Raw genomic sequence first — 22,709 nt, forward strand, 5'->3', positions numbered from 1 at the left:
ATGTGAGCTGCTCTGCCATTGAGCAGTTTGAAGGAAAGTTATGGTTCTGGCCGTCCAATCAGAGCCCTTCATGGAATGTTTCCCCAGCCAGGCCCTCCTGGCCCTCTCCTCCCCCACTGCAGAATGTCTTGGGCCCAAGATTCTGAGGTTTGAATTCAAACTTCACCCTCAACCACTCGGATCCTGAGCGTCTGCGTGAGCAGTTCACTCTCTGATCCTGGTCCTGATTTTTGCCGTTGTGAAGGCTGATAAACTGCAGTGGCCTCTGGCCACGTCTATGGCGATGGCGTCAGGAGGAGGTAAGCCTGTGAGGGTGTCTGTGTATGTGAGAAAGTCTCTGTCACCCTGAAATCCATTGGGTTCATAGTCACCCTGACTGGGAACACCATATTTTGAGTGGGTGAAAGAGGAGAAAGACCTGGGCTCCATAGATATCTCACCTGTACAGCAAAGGGAGCCCAGGAGAACCTGAGGGGTCTGGGAGGGCATCGTTGGAGGTGTGTCAAATTACCTGGGGGTAGGTCATTGGTATGGACAGAGGGAGGCAGCAGGCATATGGCTGCTTTATATTTGAGTGTCCTGCTGGTGGATGGGGGAACAGGGCCATTTGTCATGTGTCTGGAGGGACTGTTTTGTGGTGGCACAGGAAAGACTCAGGCATGCTGAGTCCATGTCTCCTCCTGTGCTCTAGAATAAGTTTAGAAGTAATTAGACTTGGGCTGAGTTCAACCTGATTTGGACAGCTCAGCACAGATGGTCCAGCCTGAGCCTTGTTGAGTGAGGCTGTCTGTGTGTACTTCTGCCATGATGCGTCCTCCCCAGAGCTGGGCTGCAAGTGACTAACTGCCACAGTCAGAGCCTGACACTTCTGCAGACTTAAACTCTCTGCTGGCTGAGCCCAGCAGCTGCCTTGGGTCAGCAGGTTGGGAGACAGCGTAGTTACGACTCAGATTCCTGAGTTATTCTGGATTGTTCTCATTTTGGTGAAGTTTGTTCTTCCATGATCTGGCATCTCATGGTGCAGCCCCAGCAAGCATTTCAGCTCTGAGGTGAAGATTGATTGAGAATTGGATACTTCCCTCACAGACAAGGAATAAATGGATGTGTGAGTCTATGTGTGAGTTTGTGAGAATGAGTGTGTGTTTCTGTGTGTGTGTGTGTGTGTGTGTGTGATATGTGGGGTTTTCCTGAGAAAAGTCTGTGAAGGTCTGTTCCTTGAGGAGAGGTGGAGTGTACTGAGGCAGAAAGAGCATCGTCAGAGCAGTTGGAGACATCAGGGCCTCTGTCCTGAGCATGATGCACACAGGCTCTGGGTCGTCTCTAGTGCGAGTCTCTGTGAGAATTCCACCTGAGTAACGATGGTGGCAGACAATTTTCTTTCCTGGCACCTGGTTTGTGCCTGATGTTAATTATCCTGTATCTGTCTCTGGGATAAAGTCTTAGATTATTTAGAAGATGTTACCAATTTTCAATCTAACATGATCAGCAGCTCCAGAACTCTGGAAACATCCCCAAGTGTCTGACTGGTGAAATCTCTGGCCATTTCCACACCTGCTGCCATCCCTGATGGAACTCTCCCAGAACACAAGAACCCTAGCCTTAGGATCTCCACGAAATATAACCCAGCTGGAGGGGAGGTATGGCCTGTGCCCGGGACTCAGGGCTGAGACAGGGCACACCACCTCATTCCTTTCAAAGGGCCTGATCTAGAGATGGTTGGGCCAGTGAGGCCTTGCTTCCCCCCACGCCGTCTCCCTCTCACTCCCCTCCCTCCTCTCCACAGTGTCTCCTGTGCTGCTCCCAGAGATGACCATGAACCTTGGGGTCTCCGGCTCTGCTTTCCGGGTCTTGCCCTTTCTCAATCCAGGGCTCCCCCAGCCACCACCCTGGGAGCCCATCCAGATGCCCCCTCTGGTGACCTCGGCCATTGCTCCTGGCAACCCTCTGGTACTGTCACCTTTCCCCATGATGCCTGTGGTGGCAGGAGCTGCCAGCCATGGTCCCCGCGTTCCTGAACCTTGCAAGGTCATCATCCAGGTCAGCCCTGAGGTGGGGCTTGTGGAATCAGCCCAGAACCAGCCTGTCATCCTGACACAGGCTTCACTCAACTGGGGGGGCCCAGAAGTTCCATCTGCCGTGAATGGGCATCCTGCCCCCGTCTACTTGGTGTCATCTGTGCCGGAGACCGTTATGCCTACCCCAGCTACTACTGTCACCCAGGCTGGGACAGGAGACCATCCTCCTCAGGCTCCACTGCCAGTGGCCCAGGTGGTTCCCATCATCCTCCCATCCAGTGGTGGACCACTGCCCCAGTGGGTTTGTGGTGAGAGTGGTCCCGCCAACACCCGGAACCAGGCATCACCTGAAACCTCCAGCAGGCCCATTAGCGTCTACGAGAACTTTCGGCGCTGGCAGAACTTCAAGGCCCTGACCCGGAGGTACCTTCCTCAGACTCCGGACACTGAGGCCGTTTCCTGCTTCCTCATGTAAGCCCCTCGGGTGTCCTAGACCTAATGGGAGCTTCACAGGAAGGGACTGGGGTGACCCCCAGGGTAGGGTCCATGACAGCATGACCTCAGGAATGCCACCCCGGGGTTTCGGCTCAAATCCAATACTGACCAGTCATGCCCTAAAGCTTCAACTCAGTCTGCTCATCAGGGTTGGTCCTGACCTGTGGTCTGTAGGACAGACATTCTGTTCCTAATACCAGACACAGCACAGATGCACCAGGGTTCAGACTGCTCGGCCTTGGCATCTCATGACGTATCCCCAGAGCTGAGGGATCACACCAGCATGGCCACTGAGCTGGGGAGTGGGAGGCAGAGTCAACTCTGCGCGGGGAGACCAGGCCGCCATCGGTGGTCTAGGCATGGGTGTAGGGCAGCGGGGGCTCCCGGCAGATACAGACCCTGACCGAGCCTCTCCTTGCAGCCCGGTTCTGCGCACCCTGGCCCGCCTGAAGCCCACCATGAGCCTGGAGGAAGGCCTGCGCCGGGCCCTGCGGGAATGGGAGGGTACGAGCAATTTTGACCGCATGATCTACTACGACATGGCTGCCAAGTAAGTCAGTCCTGGGCAGAGAGTGGGGGTTGGGGCTGGCTGCGGGACTGGCCTTCAGGGGCTGCTCCCAGATGGCCAAGGCGTCCTTGGCATCCCCGGGAGGCCCTTTCCCTGTGAAACCTTGTCCCTCCTGGGGCCGGGACACTTCTCCCCACCCCACTCTGGGGCTCCTGACCACAGTCTGAGGGTCACAGTCCCTTATTTTCTGTGACCCTCAAAACGCTCCTTTGGGGAATAAATGGGGGCGCTGGGGTCTGTGCCCACCCATTCTCCACCCTCCTGAGCTCTTGGCCGTGAGTGTTCCCTGTCCCTGCCTCATCCAGTGTGGTCCAGACCAGCCCAACTCAATGGGGTCTGTGCTCCCCATACCAGGTTCATGGAGTTTGAGGCTGAGGAAGAGATGGAAGCGCAGAAGCTGCTGTGGATGAACGGAGTACAGGGCCTGCCAACCCCTGCCCCACCCAGGCCTGAGCCTCAGGGGGCTCCAGGCCCACCACTAGGCCAGCAGCCAGGTACCGACCCTGTTCCCCAGCTAATTTTCATAGGTCCAGGAAGGTGCTAGGGTTCCTGCCCTGCCAGGGAGCCTTCACTCTCCCGGGGACACCCAGGCCTATGCTCAGCGGCCCTCTGTTCCTGGGTTTCTCCCTCTCCCTGAACACAGCACACTGCCTGAGGGCTTCAGACTCACCTTTGAAGTGGGTTTGGAGACCCTGGCGACACGGTTGACCCCTCCTCCCTTTGAGGGTCCCCTCATCCCCCACGCAGTTATGGGATTCTATTACACACAGATGTGGACACACACTTGACCTGACACTTCCCACAGGTATCCGTCCCCATTTCTGTGCTCAGTGCTGTGTGTCTAAGGGCAATGGACGCGGGGTCCCCTCACGTCCCACTCCCCTTCTTCCTCCTCAGCCTGTGTCCCTAAGAAATCCAGACCCCGGGCTCGGGCAGCCTGCCCCAAGATGCACAAATCACAGCGGGCCCCCAAAACCAAGACCCCCAAGGAGATCCCCCCTGAGACCATGCAGGAGAACATGGATATCATGGACGAGCAGCTGAAGGCCCCCGATACAGTCTGCGGGGCGCCCCTTGGCCGAAGGGCAGCGGGCATGAAGGAGCAGCAGGAGGAGGCCGGGACCTGCCCTGACCCGGGGCTCCTGAGCTATGTGTACGAGCTGTGCTCCCAGGAGGCCTTTGTCACCAAGGTGGGTTTTGGGCGGTGCTGTAGGGTTTGGAGGGCGCAGGGTTGCTTCTGTCCAGGGCTTGGTAGTGACATATTTCTACTTGTGTTTGTGTGTATGTGTGCACATGTGTTTCCCTGTGTACAAACAACATTGGGCCTAGTTTGTGAATTTCTGGGTTTGGTGGATGTGTGAACATCTGTGTGTTTCCATCTGTGTACTGTGTGGGCTCTGCGCAGAAACGTGTGGATACATGTACATGTGCCTAGAGGTGGAAGAGTGTGTGTCTTTGTGTCATGTGTGTACATGACAGAGACTATGTGCAACCGTCCAAGACCCTGCACTGTGCTGAGAACGGGTGTGTTTGTATCTTAATTCCTTCCTAGTCCATATGAGAACCCTCACACCCGCTTCCCCCTCCCAGGTCGAGGCAGTCATTCATCCCAGCTTCCTGGCGCACCTGCTCTCTCCAGAATCCCAGCTGGATCTCCTGGACCTGGCTGAGGAGCTCGAGGAGGAGGAAGGACTCACCCCCACACAGGTGAGGCACATAGGTCTCTGGGATCCATGCAGGACCCAGGGGAATAATGTGAGGGTTTCCTGTAAGGCAATGGGTAGCTGCCCATGGCAAACAGGAGGCATTTTGCATGTGATTGCTGGAAAAGAGTCTCTGCAGGGGACACAGGGGACAGGTCCCAGGGCACTCAGAGCAGCAGGTGGGTCATGAGTCAGGGAAGGGCGCCTAGCACTGGGGCCTAGTCACTTGGTGCCCTCCCTGCCCAGGCCATGGCCAGAGGCCACCCTTTGAGTCCTCAGGGAAGATGAGGACGTGAATATGGGGTTAGGGAAAGGTTGGTGGGGGTGAGGGCCCTTAGTGGGACAGAGATCTGGGTTTTCTACTCTGGGAGGAGTCGCGGTCACTCTCTGTCCCTCCCTGCACCCCCACATGCCCACACTCTCCTTCCTCCCTTCAGATTGTGGAAAAGCGTCTACGGACTGCGCTGGACAAGGAGGTCCAGAAGGCTTGTCTCCAACACCAGCTGACTCCAAAGGACTCAAGTCCATCTGAGAGTACCGCAGGTCACTGCAACCCAACTCCTACCTGGGGCCATAAGCCAGGGGCCAGCACTGAATCCTGCCCCCCTGAGACTGACTTTGGACACGCCTCAAGGCCTGTGCAGGCTGAGGCCACTGGGATGGCACCTCGAGCCTCTGTCCTCTCTTTGGGGAGCCTGGAATCCCCATCCCTTCAGGCAGAACAGGCCCCCTGTCCCCGCCTCGCTGCCCCTACTCTGGACAGCAGGGTCTCCCTCATTCTGGGAGAGGCCCCTCCTGGCCAGGGTCCACATGGCGCTGCAGAGGGCTCCAGTGAGGAGGAGGAGGAACTGCCCTGCCTGGCCTTCCTCCAGGCCTCTCAACACAGCCTCCTGCCCTGGGGCTTCCCCATGAGCCCTGGCTCAGACACTGGCCCCCGCTGCCCGAGGGCCTGGGGGGTTTCTCAGACCCAACCCACTCAAAGAAGGGCCTGCAATCCTGCTGCCCCTGCTACTGCCCCTTCCAGGAAGCGTCCTCTGTGTGGGAGCGCAGGACTGGGCACTAGTGAGAAGAACCCCTTCCCTGGGGAGCACCCCAGGCTGTCTGGGGACTCAGCCTTGACTGTAGAGCTGGTGGGCCCTTCCCTGCCCCCAAAGAGAAGGTTCCAGCCTGCTGTAGCCCAGAGGAGTACAGTACAGGATGGGTACAGCATCCAGTAGGAGACCAGGGGGCTCCCTCCTGAGCCTGGCTGCCCCTAGCAGCCTTGTCTTCCACCTGATCTTCATCCAGCTAGGACTTCTCTGTATAATTTGGTGGGCCCAGTGGTGGGGTTGTGCTGGAGCAACCCCTTTGTGTCATTGTGTAAATAGTTAATAAATTTCATTTCATTGAAAACACTCTTGGTATCTCCTGTCGCTCATGCTCCTTGGACAATCCTGAGATGAAAACAGGTAAGGGCGTTACAGGGTTTGGGTCCTGTGAGACATTGTGCTCCCTGGAGCAGGGAGGAGTCCTCCCTACCCATTGGGAGATGTGCTCAGTTTCACCAGACCCACCCAATTCTGTGGACATAGCCGTGGCTCACGTTTGCTGCCTTTTCCTTGGAGTGCATCAAAAAGCACATCAAAGATTGAGGGCAACACGCTGGGAAAAATCACAGCATGGGAGAGAGCAACACAAAGGAGCTCTCACAGATGTGGGAGACAGACTCTTTCTATTTCTTCTCTGAGTTCGTGGGTCACACCCAACAGTGACTGCACTACAGAGCTCCTTGCTCTAGGACTCACTCCTGGTATAGCTCAGGGGACAACGTGGTGCTAGACATCAGTAGAACGAGGGCTGTGCACATGCAACACAAGCACCTTAATGTGTATACAATTTTCCCAATTCTTAACATTCAATTTGATTTGTTTTAGTGTCACACAAAATGGTTCCTGGAGCTTACTCTGGCTCTGCCCAGGAAGTACTCCTTTCTGGCCTCAGGGGACCATATGGAGTGCCAGGAATCAAATCCAGGTTGGCCATGTTCAAAGCAACTGCCCCATCATCTGTACTCCTTCTTCAGCTCCAAAATACCTTTTAAAACAATTTCACCACACTTTAAAATAGAGCTCGTATCCTCAGAAGGTGTCCATAACCTCCTCCACTCAGCCATCACCCTTTCTCTCCCCATTGATCCTTGAGTCTTGAACCCCATATTCCTTTCTTCCTCTAGATTCCCAGAACCTGGCCATCTAGCGTTCTGTGGCCTCTTTCACTGAGAACAGCTTTCCTGGACCACCTACATCAGCTCATGTCCACAGTTCAAACGTTAACTACAGAATCATATTCCATGTGCAGAAGGGCTACATCTGGCAATTCCTTCAATGGTTGATGAACAATGAGCTTCTTTCTACTCCCTTGTACTAGCTAACAGCAGATACGCAGATTTTAAGTGAGGTTCTCAAAGAATTTTATTGAGAACGCAAGCCTGGAAAAAACCCTCTCACTGCTGGCAGAGAACCCCAAATTTGGGATTGTGGAATAGAGATTTTATGCACTGTGTAATGCAACCCAAGCACGAAGGTTCTGATAACTGTATTAGGGATGCAACAACTTGTGTTATCCAGAGAACATGTGTCCTCTCTTGGTGTTTTATTTACACTAAGACAAACAGCAAGGTCCTTAACCTTTCCTTGTCTGTCCTGTCTCGACTTCTGGAACTGAGCATGGTGTCCTGAACCTGCAGTTTTCTTTATCCCTGATAGTTCAGGATCTATATAGCCTTTGGTGCTCTGTTACTTTCTGCCTATTTGGAGAGAGTTCAAAATCACAGGTAGTTCCCGTCAGGAATGGGGTGGTTTTTTTTGGTACGCAAAATAATTTTTTAAATTTTATTTGGTACGCAAAATAATTTTTTAAATTTTATTTTCATAAAGTTATTCACAATAATGGATTACATTCAATATTTCAATCCCACCACCATTACACCATCCCAACACCGTTATTTCTAAGCTTACCACCACCACCTCTCAAGCCTGCCTAACAGACTGATACTTTATTTTGTATAGCTTATTATGAATAGCATGAGAAGTCAAATGGCCACAAAAGTGGCTGCACGCCCTGGAATTCTAAAATTTTAAATAGTGTCTGAAGAAATCTCTGCAGCTAGCTGCTCGATTCTGAGATTCATTTTGGAGTCTCTGGATAATGGCCATTTCTGAGTTAAAATGGCACAAGGAGGAAGGCAGTTCATGGGCATGACATAGAGACGAGGAGATGGGAAGGAGCAGCTGTCCCTGATCCCTTGAGGACTAGAGTTAGCAGTCACTGGTCTCACATACCTGGGTTTTCCATTGGGCTCTGGATTCATCAGGGGCAGGTGGAGGGACAACACCTGCCCCTGTCTGGGGCACCCCGGTGAAATCGGCCTGCTGCAAGATCAGGAAACATCCCTTCAGCAAGCTTCCTGGTTCCGAGATTCATTTCTTGATGGGAATGTTTTAGGGGAAACTTGAGGCTCCTCCACAGCACCAGTAGCTTCTGGTTTGAAGTGGCTCAACATGCCTGATCATGCATTTGGTCCCTAGAAGCAAGAACAGTTCCTGGGCACCACACCAGTTTTGTTCTACTCTCTCTAAAACTGTGATCAGTGTGGTAGAAATGAAGTATGTCCAGACTCTATGGCACAGCTGAAACAAGGTGGTCAGACCTTTCTACTGTTCCTGCATGCTCCTTTATGGGCACACAAAGTCCAGCATCCAGACTTCAGAGCAGATCAGCTGCCCTGCAGGGAACCCAGATACAGCAGCGGGGCCTGTGCTCATTCCCATAGACTAGCCCATAACCTCCAGGTTGTTCCTGTTGGCGAGCTCCTTGCCACCTGGCCCCACCCCAGCAAGCGTTGGGAGTTTAAGCAACAATGACCTGTCTGGAGAAAGCTCTGCTCTCCACTGCGGAGCACTGAGGAAGCCCTCCAGTCACAGTCAGGGAGCTGAGGGGTCCCTAGGCTCTTCCTCCTCCATGGAGCAGACCCTAGAGGGGCAGCTGGGCTGTGGAGCTGGGTTGGATGGAGGAGACTCTGAGGTGGGGGTGCTGATAAAGTACCTGAAAAGTTGGATCAAGCATCTGGAAAGCCCTGGGGACCTGGCTTTTACCTGTTAGAGCAGGGATGGCAGCTTGCTGAGACCAGCTCTTCATTCCTCTGAAGTGGGAGGGGAGTGAGGGTGGAAAAGGATCTATCTGGGGCTTGGGAGGTATTAACACAGTTTGCTCCCAAGAAAATGCATATCTCAAAATCCCTGGAGAGGGGACCATGTTTTATGTGACCAGGATAAAGATTGAGGGGTGCATTTTCATGGGATAGGTGGAAAACAAAGGTCTCATTATCAGGCCTTGAGGATCCTGGAGCACCAGAAGAGTCTCGCTGTTTGTGTCAAGTTCTTGGGATTGGGTTGTGTCAGACTAAAGCCATCCCAGAGCACATGCAGGTACACCTGTGGCCGTGCCTGGAAAACACTTGCAGGTGTTCCTTGAATTGTTGTTGCTTCGACAGTCTTTGGTGCCCAGTTTTCCCAGGGCCTGTGCTCTCTGTATGTGTTGTATCCAAAAGGGGCCACCTCGGATAGGCTCTGGAAATGGCAGCAGCCTCTGCAGTGGCCAAAGGGCCATGTTCCAAACCCCACAGTTGGAACAGCTCTGGTGAGGGTCCAAACTGCACATCCAGTTGTGGGCTAGGTAAGGGCTCATGCACTGGATCATGGAAGGGAAAACAAAACCCGCACCAGAGCTAGGTGAGAAGAGTTTCTGCAAACCTGTGTAGGCAGGTTCAAGCTGTGCAGGAGCTAGGGACTTACATGAGTAGATGGTCCACAACTCTGGGCCAGAGGGGTCAGGACAGGGATAGCACAGGGGCAGGTCCAAAGTCAAGGAGGGCTCATGAGAGAGCTGTGTCCAATGGGGAGGATGGGATTAGAGAGGTCATATTTTAGGGGTCAGAGATCACAGGGATGCAGCCAGTGCTGAAACCACTCTGGCCATGGGCATGGAGACTCGAAGCCCCTTCAGGAAGTCCCAGCCCGGCAGCCCTCGGCTCAGCAGGTGCTTGGGGCACCCGGGGCTCAGGTGAGCAGATGGGCTGTGGGCGGGGAACAGCTGGTTTGGACTGGCCCATCAGTCTCCTCTTTTTTCCTCTCTGTGTTCCCCAGTCTTCGAGCGGGCAGCCGGCCACGGCGTCCACACAGTTGAGGCACCCGGCCCACCCTGTCCAGGTCACATGGCCCACTGCCTCCCGGAGACAGTGGGAAGGTGGAGGCAGGACACTAGTACAGCCCCGCACACAAAGCTAGTGTCTGGGCCGGGGGTGGGGGTGGGGGGTGCTGAGGGCATGGGGTCTCCGGGATGCAGCTGTGACCACCTGTGGCCACCACATCCCTTCCGCGGCTTCCCACGGGGCTTGCTAACTGTGCGCTCTGCTGTCCACATTCCTGTTGCCCAGGCAGCAGACAGGGATATCAGACACCAAGCTGCCCTGTCACTCTGGGACTGGTTGACCCCTGCTTCTGCTTTCCCACTGAGAAGTGGTCAAGGGTCTACCTGAGAAGAAACGGGGACCTCCTGTTTACCACATGGCATTGGGATGGTCATCACAGTGTGCGGGAAGCCCAGGGGGTATGGATGATCTCTGGTGGCCACGAGGCCATGGAAGGCCAGTGGCCATGGCAGGCCAGCCTGCAGTACCAGAGCATTCATCCCTGTGGAGCTGTGCTCATTCATTCCCACTGGGTGTTCTCTACTGCCCACTGCTAAACAAAGTGAGTTGTTTCTCAGGTCCTAGCAGCCAGGCTGGCAGTGGGAGACGGTTAAAATATTAGAGCCCCTGCATCTTCAAGGCTGTGTACTGGGACAATCTGTGTCCTTCTAGTCCAAGTCTTTCTGCCTGTGACCTGTCCTCTCCTGTATTGTCCTCTCTCGTCACCTGATTTTGCTCATCTTCTATCCTCATCCCTGTGCCTTTCCCCTACACAGGTCTGCCCCCTAGATGGCAGTGTTCATCCTGCCTCCCAGGAGCAATGTCAGATGGCTCTGTGTCACCTCACACCACGGCTTCTCTCAATGTCCCTGCAATCCTGGTTGTCAGAGGGAGGCTGGAACCTGGGATGCAGTGGCAGATGCTGTTGTTCTGAACGTCTCTGGCCTGGGGTCTCTGCTCACCACATGTCTATTGGTCAGCTGCATGGACACTAGATATGGAGTCCCTAACCTTAAAGAAGAACAGAGCTGCTCTCTGTCCTGGGTCTGGTTGGGTGTTCCCAGTGCTTTGGGGGGGCAGTAACCAGGATCTGGATCTTTGGTACGTACAGAGGCCCACAAGCACCTGCTCTGTGCTGTTTACCACTGGAGACCCACTGTGGATAAGGTTGGCTTGACCCACCTCACTGTGTCTCCATTTAGTCAGAGAAGAAGTTCCCCCTGTGGGTGAGCAGGGCTGACACCATTGGAGTGGAGAACTCAGATGGGCAGGCTCCAGTGGGCATGGGTCAGTTTGTGGATGCGAGTGTTTGGTCACCAGCTGTGTGGGAAGGAATTTCCAGGTGAGTGAGTGGGAAGGTGGAATGTTTCGTCCCTCATGGTCAGAACACAGGACATCCTGCACGCATGGTCTCCTTTGACCAATGATTTTGTGCAGTTTCAGAACAGGTTAGTACCAAGAAGGAGTGAGAGAAAGGAGTGGTGCGAGAGCAGTTTGGTCATAAGGCGGGTCAAGAGCCAAGATGGAGCCAGGGCGCTCTGCATGTGCCCAAGGAAGGTCAGGATTGTCCAGCCCCATGGAAACTGCAGCCCTCCGTGATCCTTTCCAATAGTGGGTGTGTGCTGACTTGTGATTAAAACCGCCCTGATTGCTAGAGAGAAGGTCTGACAGAAAGGGAGAGTTCTGTGCGGTGGTGCAAACAAGGCAGTGCTGTGGGTCAGATGATGGTGGAGAGGCACAAGCTGCCATATGCAGAAGATGATGACTGTCACCTTCCCTCCTGCAGGAAGTCTCATGCCCCTGAGGATTACTGGGTGTGTTGGGGAAGTACCCAGCTCTACCAGGACACCCAGTAGGCCAGGAGGGTGGCTGTGAGCTGCATTATCATTCATCCAGACTTTTAGAAGCTCCACCGTTTTGCAGCGGTTTTACAACTGCACCAACCTGTGAACTTCAGCTCCTATATCATCCCTGTCTGCATTCCAACCGCTGTCATGGAGCTGCTTCTTGGCACATCTTGTTGGATAAGTGCCTGGGGAAAGCTTACTGAGGACAGTGAGTGGTTATGGTGTGGGTGTGAATGGGAATAGGATTCTAGCTCATCAAAATCTCTAGTTAGCGTAGAGGCCTATGGACCTTGTGCCTCTGTGTCTTATTTCCTGAGAACTGGACTCTTCTCATTCCTCTTGTGAAAAATGTATCCTTTTGAAAGGAGGACAAGTTACTTCAAGTTACTCAGGTCGAAGACACTGAAATTCTGGGTCCTTTGCTTTTGGGAGTCAGGAATCTGGAAATCAAAGTTTCTCTGTCTTGGGTGTAAAAACTTAACTAATAAGTAAATTGATGTAGGGTTTCTCAAAAATGCTGTTTAGGTGGCCTGTGAACTCCTCTCAGTGATGTATGGCCCACCTTCTCAGTTTGAGGATACAGTGTTGTTAGGTTCTGCAGTGACAGGGTTAACCAGGCCACATCAGTGATGCTGGGGAAACCTCTAGGCCACATCTGGTTGTGCTCAAGGGCCTGTAGGGCTTTACCTTGATGCTGAAGGAACATGTCATGCAAGAGATATAACTAGCAACGATTTTGGGAGAAGCATGTATTTCACACTTCCGTTCTCTTCTAGCCCCTTGGTTCTAGTATTTCAATTTGATGTAGATCAGACATGACTTTGTCAACTCAATTTGTCTGAGTGTTCCTCTTTCTACTGTGAAATACCTTAATTTTTCCATGGCCATAGAAGGAACATGTAAAAGTAAGAAAAAAGCTCTTGGAGAACCTCGGGGAAGAACGATGACGACCTAAAATCATTTCAGTTCCATCACCTAAGTTTTGTTCTTCTCCTTACCTGTGTCTCCTATCTGCATCTTGGATTTGTCAGGTGAATGGAGTAATAGGGTGAATACAGGGCAAAACTTTGTGGAGGTTTTCAGTAAAATGAGAAGAAGTATAAAAATTTGCATAAACATGAACTTGTTCAGAGAAGTGTGTTTATACTTTAGTGAAATATTGATGCATAATGATTAGGGAAAAGGAAATATTTATTTATCTTTTCAATTTTTTATATTTATAAAGTTGTTCACAATAATTTATTACATTAAATATTTCAACACCAATCCCACCACCATGTACCTTCCCGCCACCATTATTTTGAATTATATCTTTAACTTTATATTTTTATATCTTTATATCTTTATGGGCTGGAGCGATAGCACAGTGGGTAGGGCGTTTGCCTTGCACACAGCCAATATGGCCGACCCGAGTTCGATTCCTCTGCCCCTCTCAGAGAGCCCGTTAAGCTACCGAAAGTATCTTGCCCATATGGCAAAGCCTGGCAAGCTTCCTGTGATGTATTCGATATGCCAAACACAGTAACAAGTTTCACAATGAAGGTGTTACTGGGCCCGCTCGAGCAAATCGATGAACAACCGGAGGACCGTGGACCGTGATATCTTTATATTTATCTTTCTTTTTTTCTGTCTGTCTGTCTTTTTCTTTCTCGGTCTCACCCAGCAATGCTCAGGGGGTTGCTACTGGCTCAGCACTCAGGAATTATTTCTGGGGATGCTCAGGGGACCATATGGGATGCTGTGAATCAAACGTGGGTCGGATGCATGCAAGACAAACGCTTTACCTGCTGAGCTATTGCTCCAGCTCCCCAACTGCCTTTATTTCTAAAGTCATTATTTGGTACACTGCTTCTCTTCAAAGGTGCTACAGGCATTTCAGACAGACCATATCATCCGGAAATGGCGTACAAAAGCATTCCAGATTCTTGCCTAAATCAGTGGCAGGAACACTTCCTTCCTCGTAACCAGCCCCCAACTATACATGCACATGCACGCACACACACACACACACACACACACACACACACAAACACACACACATGCTCGCAGACACACTCATACTCTCACTCAGTCATAGAAGCTTATGCTGCGTTTGTCTTGAGGTCCAGGACCATGCCACAGACTTATCATTAGTCAGCCTATAGAATTTCAGACAATCAGCTTCTGACTTTTATGGGCTTAGCTGTGACCAGGTGGCCTCACCTCCAGTGCTCCCATGCCAGCCCGCCATCATAAACATCCTTCTGCCCATTACTTCCTCTGCCCTTCTCCTTTCTCTCTAGAAACTTCTTTGTTTTCACTGGGTCTGCAAGTTAGAGTTGTCATTTCTTCGTGATTGCTTGCCTTAGGAAATCACTTTTACATTTGAGCAAAATCTGTTAATTGTCTTTGGATAACTAATTAGTAGTGGTACTTTAGAATCATATGGAGTTTCTGTATTAATTTTTTAAGGACTGCATATCATTATCCCTAGCAACTACACTAATTTCATTCCCAGTACCAGAGCCCTTTTCTCCACATCCCTGCCAATAATCATTTCTTCTTGAACCATTTTCCCAACCATGAGCCATTTCCCTAGTTATAAGTAATTTTGAATTTTTTAATGTGTCTGTGCGCCATCTTTGAGGAAGTGTCTGTTTATGTCTTTTGAATAATTTTTACTGTATTTTTTCTGTTTTTTGGTTATATGAGTTAATATATTCTGGGTATTAATCCTTCCTTAGGCATGATGTTCAAAGAGCTTTTGCCTATTGCTCAGTTGCTTTTATTTGTTTGTTTGTTTATTTGTTTCCATTGTAGTTTCCTTTTCTTTATAAATGCGTTTAGTTTTATGTTGTCCCATTCTATTAGATAACATTGGGTGTCCTTGCTCCTCCTGCAGAGAGATTAGGTTTTTTGAGCTGCTCCCACAACAGTGCCCCTGAGGCATACCCAATTCCATCAAGCACCAATAATCCTATATTACTTTTCTCTTTCCTTCATGCCATTTGCAAGGATTATTTAGCAATGTCCATTTTATATAGACACAGAAAGACAGTTGATGTATATGCTTTGTAACATGGAGGTTAATTGGCTCCAAAATAGTATTTACTCCTGGTCATCCATATTTACTTGACTTAAGCCTCAGTTTCACTTGGTTCCTAGCTCTCCAAAAGCAGGATCCTGACGAAGGGACTGGATGGGCCCAGGGTAAGCTGAAAACTACCCTGTCATTGGAAAGGGACAAGCTAAGTGTATGAAGTATAATAAGTTAAGAGCATCATCAGGGAAAAGACTCTGTTATGACCCAAGAAGAAGTTACTGAATAAGGACCCTGCTGAGGTTAGGATCAACTAGCCTGGCCTGAGGACTGTGGTTTGGAATATATAGCAAGATGTCCCAGGAAGATCCAACATTTAAGCTTAATATAGTTCTTACTGTGTTCATACAAAACTGACTAGAAATTTTATAAGAAGTTACTATGGTTGTTTAAATGGATTACTTACTAGCTGAGGAAAGGAGAAAGCAATACACCCTAAATGCAATCCCGCCCTTGTACAGATCTCCTAGTAACTGGAGTGCTCCTAGTTATCTGGAGTGCTGAACCCTCAGATGAGATTTTGTCCTTGAGTTAATCTCCTAGAACTTCCCCTGAATGACTAGCTTTATCTCTGTTTGATGTTCTGATATTGTTCAACCCCTCCTATGTGTACCCCCATCCTTCATGATTTCCATATTACTATACTGTAAGGTGAAAGAAGGGTCTAGGAGGATGACAAGGAATCCAAGGACGATGACTGGATGTAGAGGACTTTGAGATCTATGAGGAGACTAGGATGACAGAACTATGATGACTGGGACTACGAGCAAATGTACAACGATGGTTTTGCAGTAAGGAAAGAGATCAGACTACACTGGGGAGGAGAGAGAAATAAACTGGCTACTGACAAGTCTGGGGCCCAGTTCCCCTCTTCCCGCAATTCTTTGTCCATCTCTTGCTGTCATCTAGCCTGAAAGGTGGCTCTCGGCCACCAAACACTTGAGTCCCACATATGTGCCCACTCCTTTATTTGGAAACTCACACCATTCATGTATTCTTGATTGCTTTTCCCTCCCCACTGGAGATGTGTCTGAATGTATTCCTAATATTGAAATCCCAGAATATACCCCCTAACTTTTCTTCTGTGTGTTTTATGATTTTATAGACAACATTTCTCTGTATGTGTTTCTCTGTGTGTTTGGGCCATTGCTCAAAATTTCAGGGAAATTTCTGACTCTGGGGGTGAGAGTGTCATTCCTTTAGCTTTAAGGGGACCTGCAGTGTCGGATAGTGACCTTTACTCCTGCATGCAGAACATATGCTCAGCACTTTGACCCAACAGTCTCTCTGACCCAAGATCCTTATGTCCAGGCAATATCTCCAGACAGTTCTCCCTGCCCCATGCTCTATATGATTTAGTGTCCACACAACTTTATGAGGGTTTGCTGGAAGACTTCAATGCATCATGGTATGAAAAGTTAGTGGATACAATTTCTATCTTCCTGATTCTATTGAGGTGTGTTTTGGGACCCAGCACATAGTCTATCTTGGAAAATGTTCCATGTGCACATTTGCAGAAAAGAATGTGTATTTACATTTTGGGGGATGGAAAGGCCTGCATACATCTATTAGCCCTCTCTCTTCCATTTCTTCCTTCAAAGCCTTTCTTCAAAGCCATTCTTCCTCCAAAGGCATTCTTTCATGCCTTCCTTCTGAGTTTTAATCTTGTTGATCTACCCAGAGGTGATAAGATGGTGTTGAATTCTCTAGCTACTATTGTTTTGCTACCAATATCCTCCTTAAAGTTCCCAAGAAGTTGTTTTAAGTGTTTTGGTGGTCCCTCATTGGATGTGTATATGTTTAGGAGCATGATTTTCTTCCTGCCGTACATATTCCTTGATTATTTAAAAAAATGGCCTTTCCTGTCCCCTAAAATCTTTTTCAGCCTAAAATCTTTGTTGTTGGATATTAGTATGGCCACCCTGGATTCTTTGAGGGAGTTGTTTGCTTGAAGGATTGTTTTCTATCTTTTGACTTTGAGTCTGTGTTTGCGCTGGCTGTTCAGATACGTTTCCTGTAGGTAGCAGAATGTTTGGTTCAGTTTCTTAATTCATTTTGCCACTCTGTGTCTCTTAGTTGACATTGAGAAAGATTATTGTATGGGGTTTTGTGCCATCTTTCTATAGAGGTCTTTTGTGCTTGTAGGGATTTGTCTTGTCTTACAGTAGCCCCTTTAGTCCTTCTTTTAAGATTGGTTTTGAGTCTACGAAGTTCCTGAGTTGTTGTTTATTCATGAAATAGTGCATTATTCCTTTGAGTATCATTTTCCTCCTTTCCTGAGGGGCTTGAATTTTGGTGTCAGCTAAATAAATTCTCCCTATAATTTCATCTCCCTACTGAATTTTCTTCACATTATTTTCTAGGTTTAGCTCTAAAATAATTCTTTTTATTTTACTTACCTTTTTATCTCTGAACTAAATATATTCTCCTGTATTTTTGTTGTCTAAAGGTATTAATGCGATGGCAGATGAGTACTGGAAGCCAGGTGGGAGGGTAACAGGGAAGATGGTGGGTCTGTCACTGGATGGTGGAAAGGGAAGATATATTGGCTGATCGGGGATTTCTATGAGAATGATGGGAGAATGGATGGATAGATGGACAAAGGTGAATGAATAACCAGGGGATAGGAGGGTGTGTGAGTGAATGTACACGGGGAGAGAGAGGCCAACGGAAGGGTGACTGCTGATCTGGAAGGACGGGAGAAAACTGACTCATGGAGAAAGAATGGATCTTGAAAGGGGAGTTGTGCTGGTGATTGGTTCTGCTCTGTGTGTTGCATGCATTGGTGGGGGAATTTGACATTTTTTTGTGTTTAATAATAGGGTTGGGTATTTGTTTATGGGAGAGAGATGAACAAAGTAAGATAAGTTAGGAGGCATAGGGAATCAGGAGGAGGATTTTCTTGCTGGTGGGTAGGGGGCTGAGGCAGTGCTGAGGCTCAGCTGGGCTGAGAAATCTTGTTCTTTGGGAGTGCTAGAGAGTGGCAGAGTGAGGTGGGGGTAACTGAAATGCCGAAAGCCTCCTCTGTCCTTTGAGAGCCGGAGACTGGTAGTGAGTTGGAGGCTACAAGGACTCCTGGTGGGATTTTTAGGGAAAAGGATGATTGTCACATTCCCACTCTCCAAGATTAGCCCAGCTCTCAGGCACCAGGGAAACTGTGACAGCTCACCTCAAAGTAGGTGACTAACATAGTGGAACTGTGTTATGATTTTTGGGTCACACCCAGCGATGAACAGGGGTTACTCCTGGCTCATGCACTCAGGAATTACTCCTGGCAGTGTTCAGGGGACCATATGGGATGTGGGAATCAAACCCGGATTGGCCACATGCCAGGCAAATGCCCTACCCGCTATACTATCGCTCCGGCCCCTGGAAATGCATTATGATTTTGCTGGAAGTGAAAGTCTGAAATCGAGGTGCAGCCTCTGGTTCCTTTGGATGGTGTATGGCACATGGTCGCCTTGGCTATTCCAGCTTCCAGATGCTGGACCCATTCCTGGCCAAGTACCCCTTCTGGCATACTCAGGGAACAAATCTGAGTCTTCCTCTGTCACCACATCTGTTCTCTCACCTAAATCTCCTGCCTCCTTCAGCTGAAAGACGCTTACAGAGTGGAGTATCCTGAGTGGCAAGGGAAGAGAAACTGGGGGAGAGGAACTGGCTGGGGAGAGGGGACTGGAGTCATGGCTGGGGTGGGCAATGGACCCTCTGTTGCTGGTGTGGTGGAGGGACACTGTGTCCATGGACCGCTACCACTGTAGCAGTGGGCAGTGCTGAAAGGAGGTAAAGGGATACGCATGATACCCTTTCAGTAACAGTATTGCAAACCATACTGCCTAAAAGGGAAATGAGACGGGGTGGGGGGAGACAGACAGACAGACAGACAGGTGCTCTGGTCTGGTGTGTAGGACACTGTGTCCATGGTCCCCTATCACTGTAGCAGTGGACAGTGAGCAGTGGGCAGTGTGTGGTCTGGTGCTGGTGTGTAGGACTCTGTGTCTATGGGCCCCTATCACTATAGCAGAGGGCAGTGGGCACTCTGGTGCTGGTGTGCTAGAGGGACATTTTGTCCATGGAACCCTATTGCAATAGCATTAGAAATCATGGAACCAAATGTTTTAGAAATATAAAGAATTGCTCATGGCGCCCCCAGATCTCCTGAGCATCATATGGGTAGTCTCCCCAATCCCAAGAGAGGAATCAGTCCAGTGGTTTCACATGCATACTGAGGGGCGCAAAGGCCATGTGATGCACATGCACAGTTCAGCACCACTGCCAGGGTGTGTCCTGTCCTCTTGCAGGCCCAGCAGCCAACATAGCCTTCCTTGGGAACATAGCCAAGGTGCCCCGGGCCTCTGCCCAGGCGCAGCACCCACAGAGGGGGCAGTCCTGTATGGGGCAGCAGACAGGCACCTTCTGAGGCAATAAGGCCCCAGGAGGCCCCAGATGTCTCCCAGGGTTTAGCAGCAATGTAGGGTAAACTCACAGGGTTGGTCCCCGGCACAGTGTACGTTCACTGGAGCATTCAAGAGTGACTCCTCAGTACAGAGCCAAGAGGAGCCCAAGCACTTCTGGGTGTGACTCAACTGCCCCCAAATTGTTTTAATATTTCTTTGTTTTAATATTGCTTTGGGGGAATATGTTATTCACTTCCATCTCCACTAATGTGTCCAAACACCAACCGCCACTGATTTTTGTCATGTCTAGTCTGTCCCTTTCCTCTCTACAATGTAATTTTATATAAAAATTTATATAAATTATAAATTAGCTGTTGATATTTTTTCATACATGATTATATTAGGATTCTTTATTTCCTCAGAAGGTCTTTGCTGTCTCCTTGCCGAGAGCCCTTCCTCACCTAAGCACCCACCTTTAAACACTGATGATTCAGCCTGCTGGAGCATGCCTAAAGGGAATTTCCCCCTGGAAGCAGCCCCATTACCTGCCTGATTTGGAACACAGTTTCTCAAGAGACCCCAGAAGCAGTGGCTCGAGCCAGGCCCCACCAAGAATGAAAGCCTTGCCTTGAGTGCAGATTCAGCTTCTCACATAAATGGAGATTTGTTATTGTTTGTTTTGTTTTGGAGTCACACTCAGTTGTGCTCAGAGCTTAGTCCTGGCTCAGAGATAACTCCTGACAGTGCTCAGGGAGCCACATAGGATACCTGAAGTGGAGCCTGGGTTCAACATGTGCACAGTAAGTGTCCTACGTGCTATACTATTTCTTCAGGCCCCCACTTAGGTATTTAAAATAAACAGTTCCTTCTGTTTTTACTCCAGACAGCATCCTAATGCCTGTTGGCTCTCGAAGAGAGATGTGTGTGTACACAGGACAGGAGACGTCGCAGGGCAAGAGACTCAGGAAGAGGGTGTCCATCAAAATCCTAGTTTCAAGGTATCTTATCCACACCAATAATTCGGCATTGATTACAGTCAGGTGATCTATGCTTATTTAACAGTCTGTATCCAAAGGGGTTTTGCTGAGGGGATTTAATGTTCCTTTTTTATACATGTTTTTATCCTCCATTGTCAGATATAAATCAAGGGGCTAACTCAGATCTGGCTATTTCATGCTGAAGAAGATCACAATGAAAGAAGTGTGAACAGAATTAATTGATCTGGTGAGGAAAATATCCCTTCAACTGTAAACTACATTCTATCTTCAGAATCCCTGCCATGAAATTCACCTTCAGTCCAAGACATATTTTGCTTTTGCTCTTTCATTTTTGAGGGGCCACACTGGTTGATGTTCAGGGCTTACTCCTGGTGAGACCAGATGGGGTTATGGCGACTGAACCCAGATCAGTCTTTCTGCTCTAACATCTCTCCAGAAACTCCAAGACACAGTGGCAAGTTTTTATTTCTCTACTGTCATATCTTTCAAAATTCTTGAGAAGCTCCATAACTCAAAGCTGTTTCATCCAATTATTTTAGAAAATCCTTTTAACAACCCATGCCAAAGGTTTAATCTAATCTTACCTAATAGTCTCAACTGAATAATCGCCACCTACTTAACTTCAATTTTCAACATTAAACATAGCCAAACCTATACCTTCACTATAACAGAACACTAGTCATAAGCCTAACCAAAGGCTTGACCTAACCTTATCTATTAGCCTTAAGCGGACAATCTCCCTATACTTAACTCTCATCAAGTAATTGTGGGTGGAGTGATAGCAGAGTAGATAGGGCGTTTACCTTACATGTGGCTGACCCAGGTTCGATTCCTCCGTCCCTCTCAAAGAGCCCAGCAAGCTACTGAGAGTATCCTACCTGCATGGCAGAGCTTGGCAAGCTACCCATGGCATATTCTATTTTCCCAAAACAGTAACAAGTCTCACAATGGAAATGTTACATATGCCCTCTCGGGCGATAAACAACTGGAGGATAGTGCTACAGTGCTTGTATTTGTACAAGTAGCCCAGTCTATATCCTTACTCTAACAGAACCCAAACCCTAATAACAGTAAACCAAAAACAGCAAAGCCTCATTCTTATAATCCCCAACCTAAAGCCTGGGCATAAACTTACCTATTAGCCTCAACTGAACATCTCCCTAGACTTTACTTAATTTTCAGTTTTAAAAGCAGTCAAACACTTATCAAACAAAACTTTAATCCAAACCCAAACCTGAATGCAATCCACATTCTTTTAGTAACCCACACCAAAGGCTCTGCCTAATTAGCCTCAAATGAACCAACACTCTTTCTCTAATAACCCCAACCACGTCCTAATTCACATTGCTATAATATCCCATACCAAATACTTGGCCTAAATTTACCTGTTGTCCTCAGATGAACAATTGCCCTATGTATTATTTTCTCTTTTCAACTTTAAACATAGTCAAACCAATACTTACTTTACAGAACCCTACCCTACGCTAATTCACATTGTTTTATTCTTTTTTTTATTGGATCACCATTAGATATAGGTACAAAGCTGTTTATGATTTGGTTTTAGTCATACAATGTTCCACACCCATCCCTTCACCAGTGCACATTTCCGACAACCAATGTCCCCAATTTCTCTCCTGTAGGAGAACATTGGTTTGCCTTTCCTTCCCAGCCACAGGGAGCTTGGGGTTGTTGATTGCTCCCTTAACCTGTTGATTACCTTTGCCTCCTGATCAGACTCTGCTGACTTGTAAATATTGTTTTTCTCTCTTAATGTCCTTTGCATAGTTAGCTACCTCAGAGCAATGGCTTTTTTTATGGACACAGGAAGACAGTTAAAAAGACATGCTTTTGTAACTTGGGAGTTGATTGACTCCAGATAATATTACCTCCTAGACATCTGCTCTCTCAACTTAAGCCTCAGTTGCCCTTACAGCCTAGATCCCCCAAATCAGGGCCCCAATGAGGGACTGGATGGACCCAGGGCAAGCGGTGAGTTACCCTGGCATCAAAGTGTGCCTGGCCAAAGTTGCCTAACACTAAACTATAAGTTAAGAATATGGTCATGGACAAATTCTGTCATGATCCAAAAGTAATAACTAGATTTGGGTCCTGCTGGGGTTAGGAATGATTGATCCAGCCGGACCACTGTAGTATGAGTCTGTGATGAGATGTCCCCAGGGGAGTTGTCCTACAAGCCTAATTGTGTCTATTACTGTGTCCTTACAGAATGGCAATGATTAGGAAGTTTGATTAAGATTTTAATTAACTTTCTTGTCTAAGGGGAGGAGAAACACACCTTAATTGCTGTTTTCCCCTGGTGGGCTGCAGTGGTCAGAAAGGCATGACGAACCTGTTAATTGTACCTGGGGTGGGGGGAGGC

The 22,709-nt window shown here is 48.9% G+C and overlaps 1 pseudogene; it reads left to right on the forward strand.

The window, feature by feature from the left end:
* The first annotated feature begins 4,097 nt into the window (after nt 1-4,097).
* Nucleotides 4,098-22,709, forward strand: part of LOC130042605 (NUT family member 2G-like) — a 119,487-nt pseudogene continuing 100,875 nt past the window's right edge.

The sequence above is a fragment of the Sorex fumeus genome, unplaced genomic scaffold, assembly GCF_029834395.1.
Source record: "Sorex fumeus unplaced genomic scaffold, SorFum_2.1 ptg000106l, whole genome shotgun sequence".
NCBI lineage: Eukaryota > Metazoa > Chordata > Mammalia > Eulipotyphla > Soricidae > Sorex > Sorex fumeus.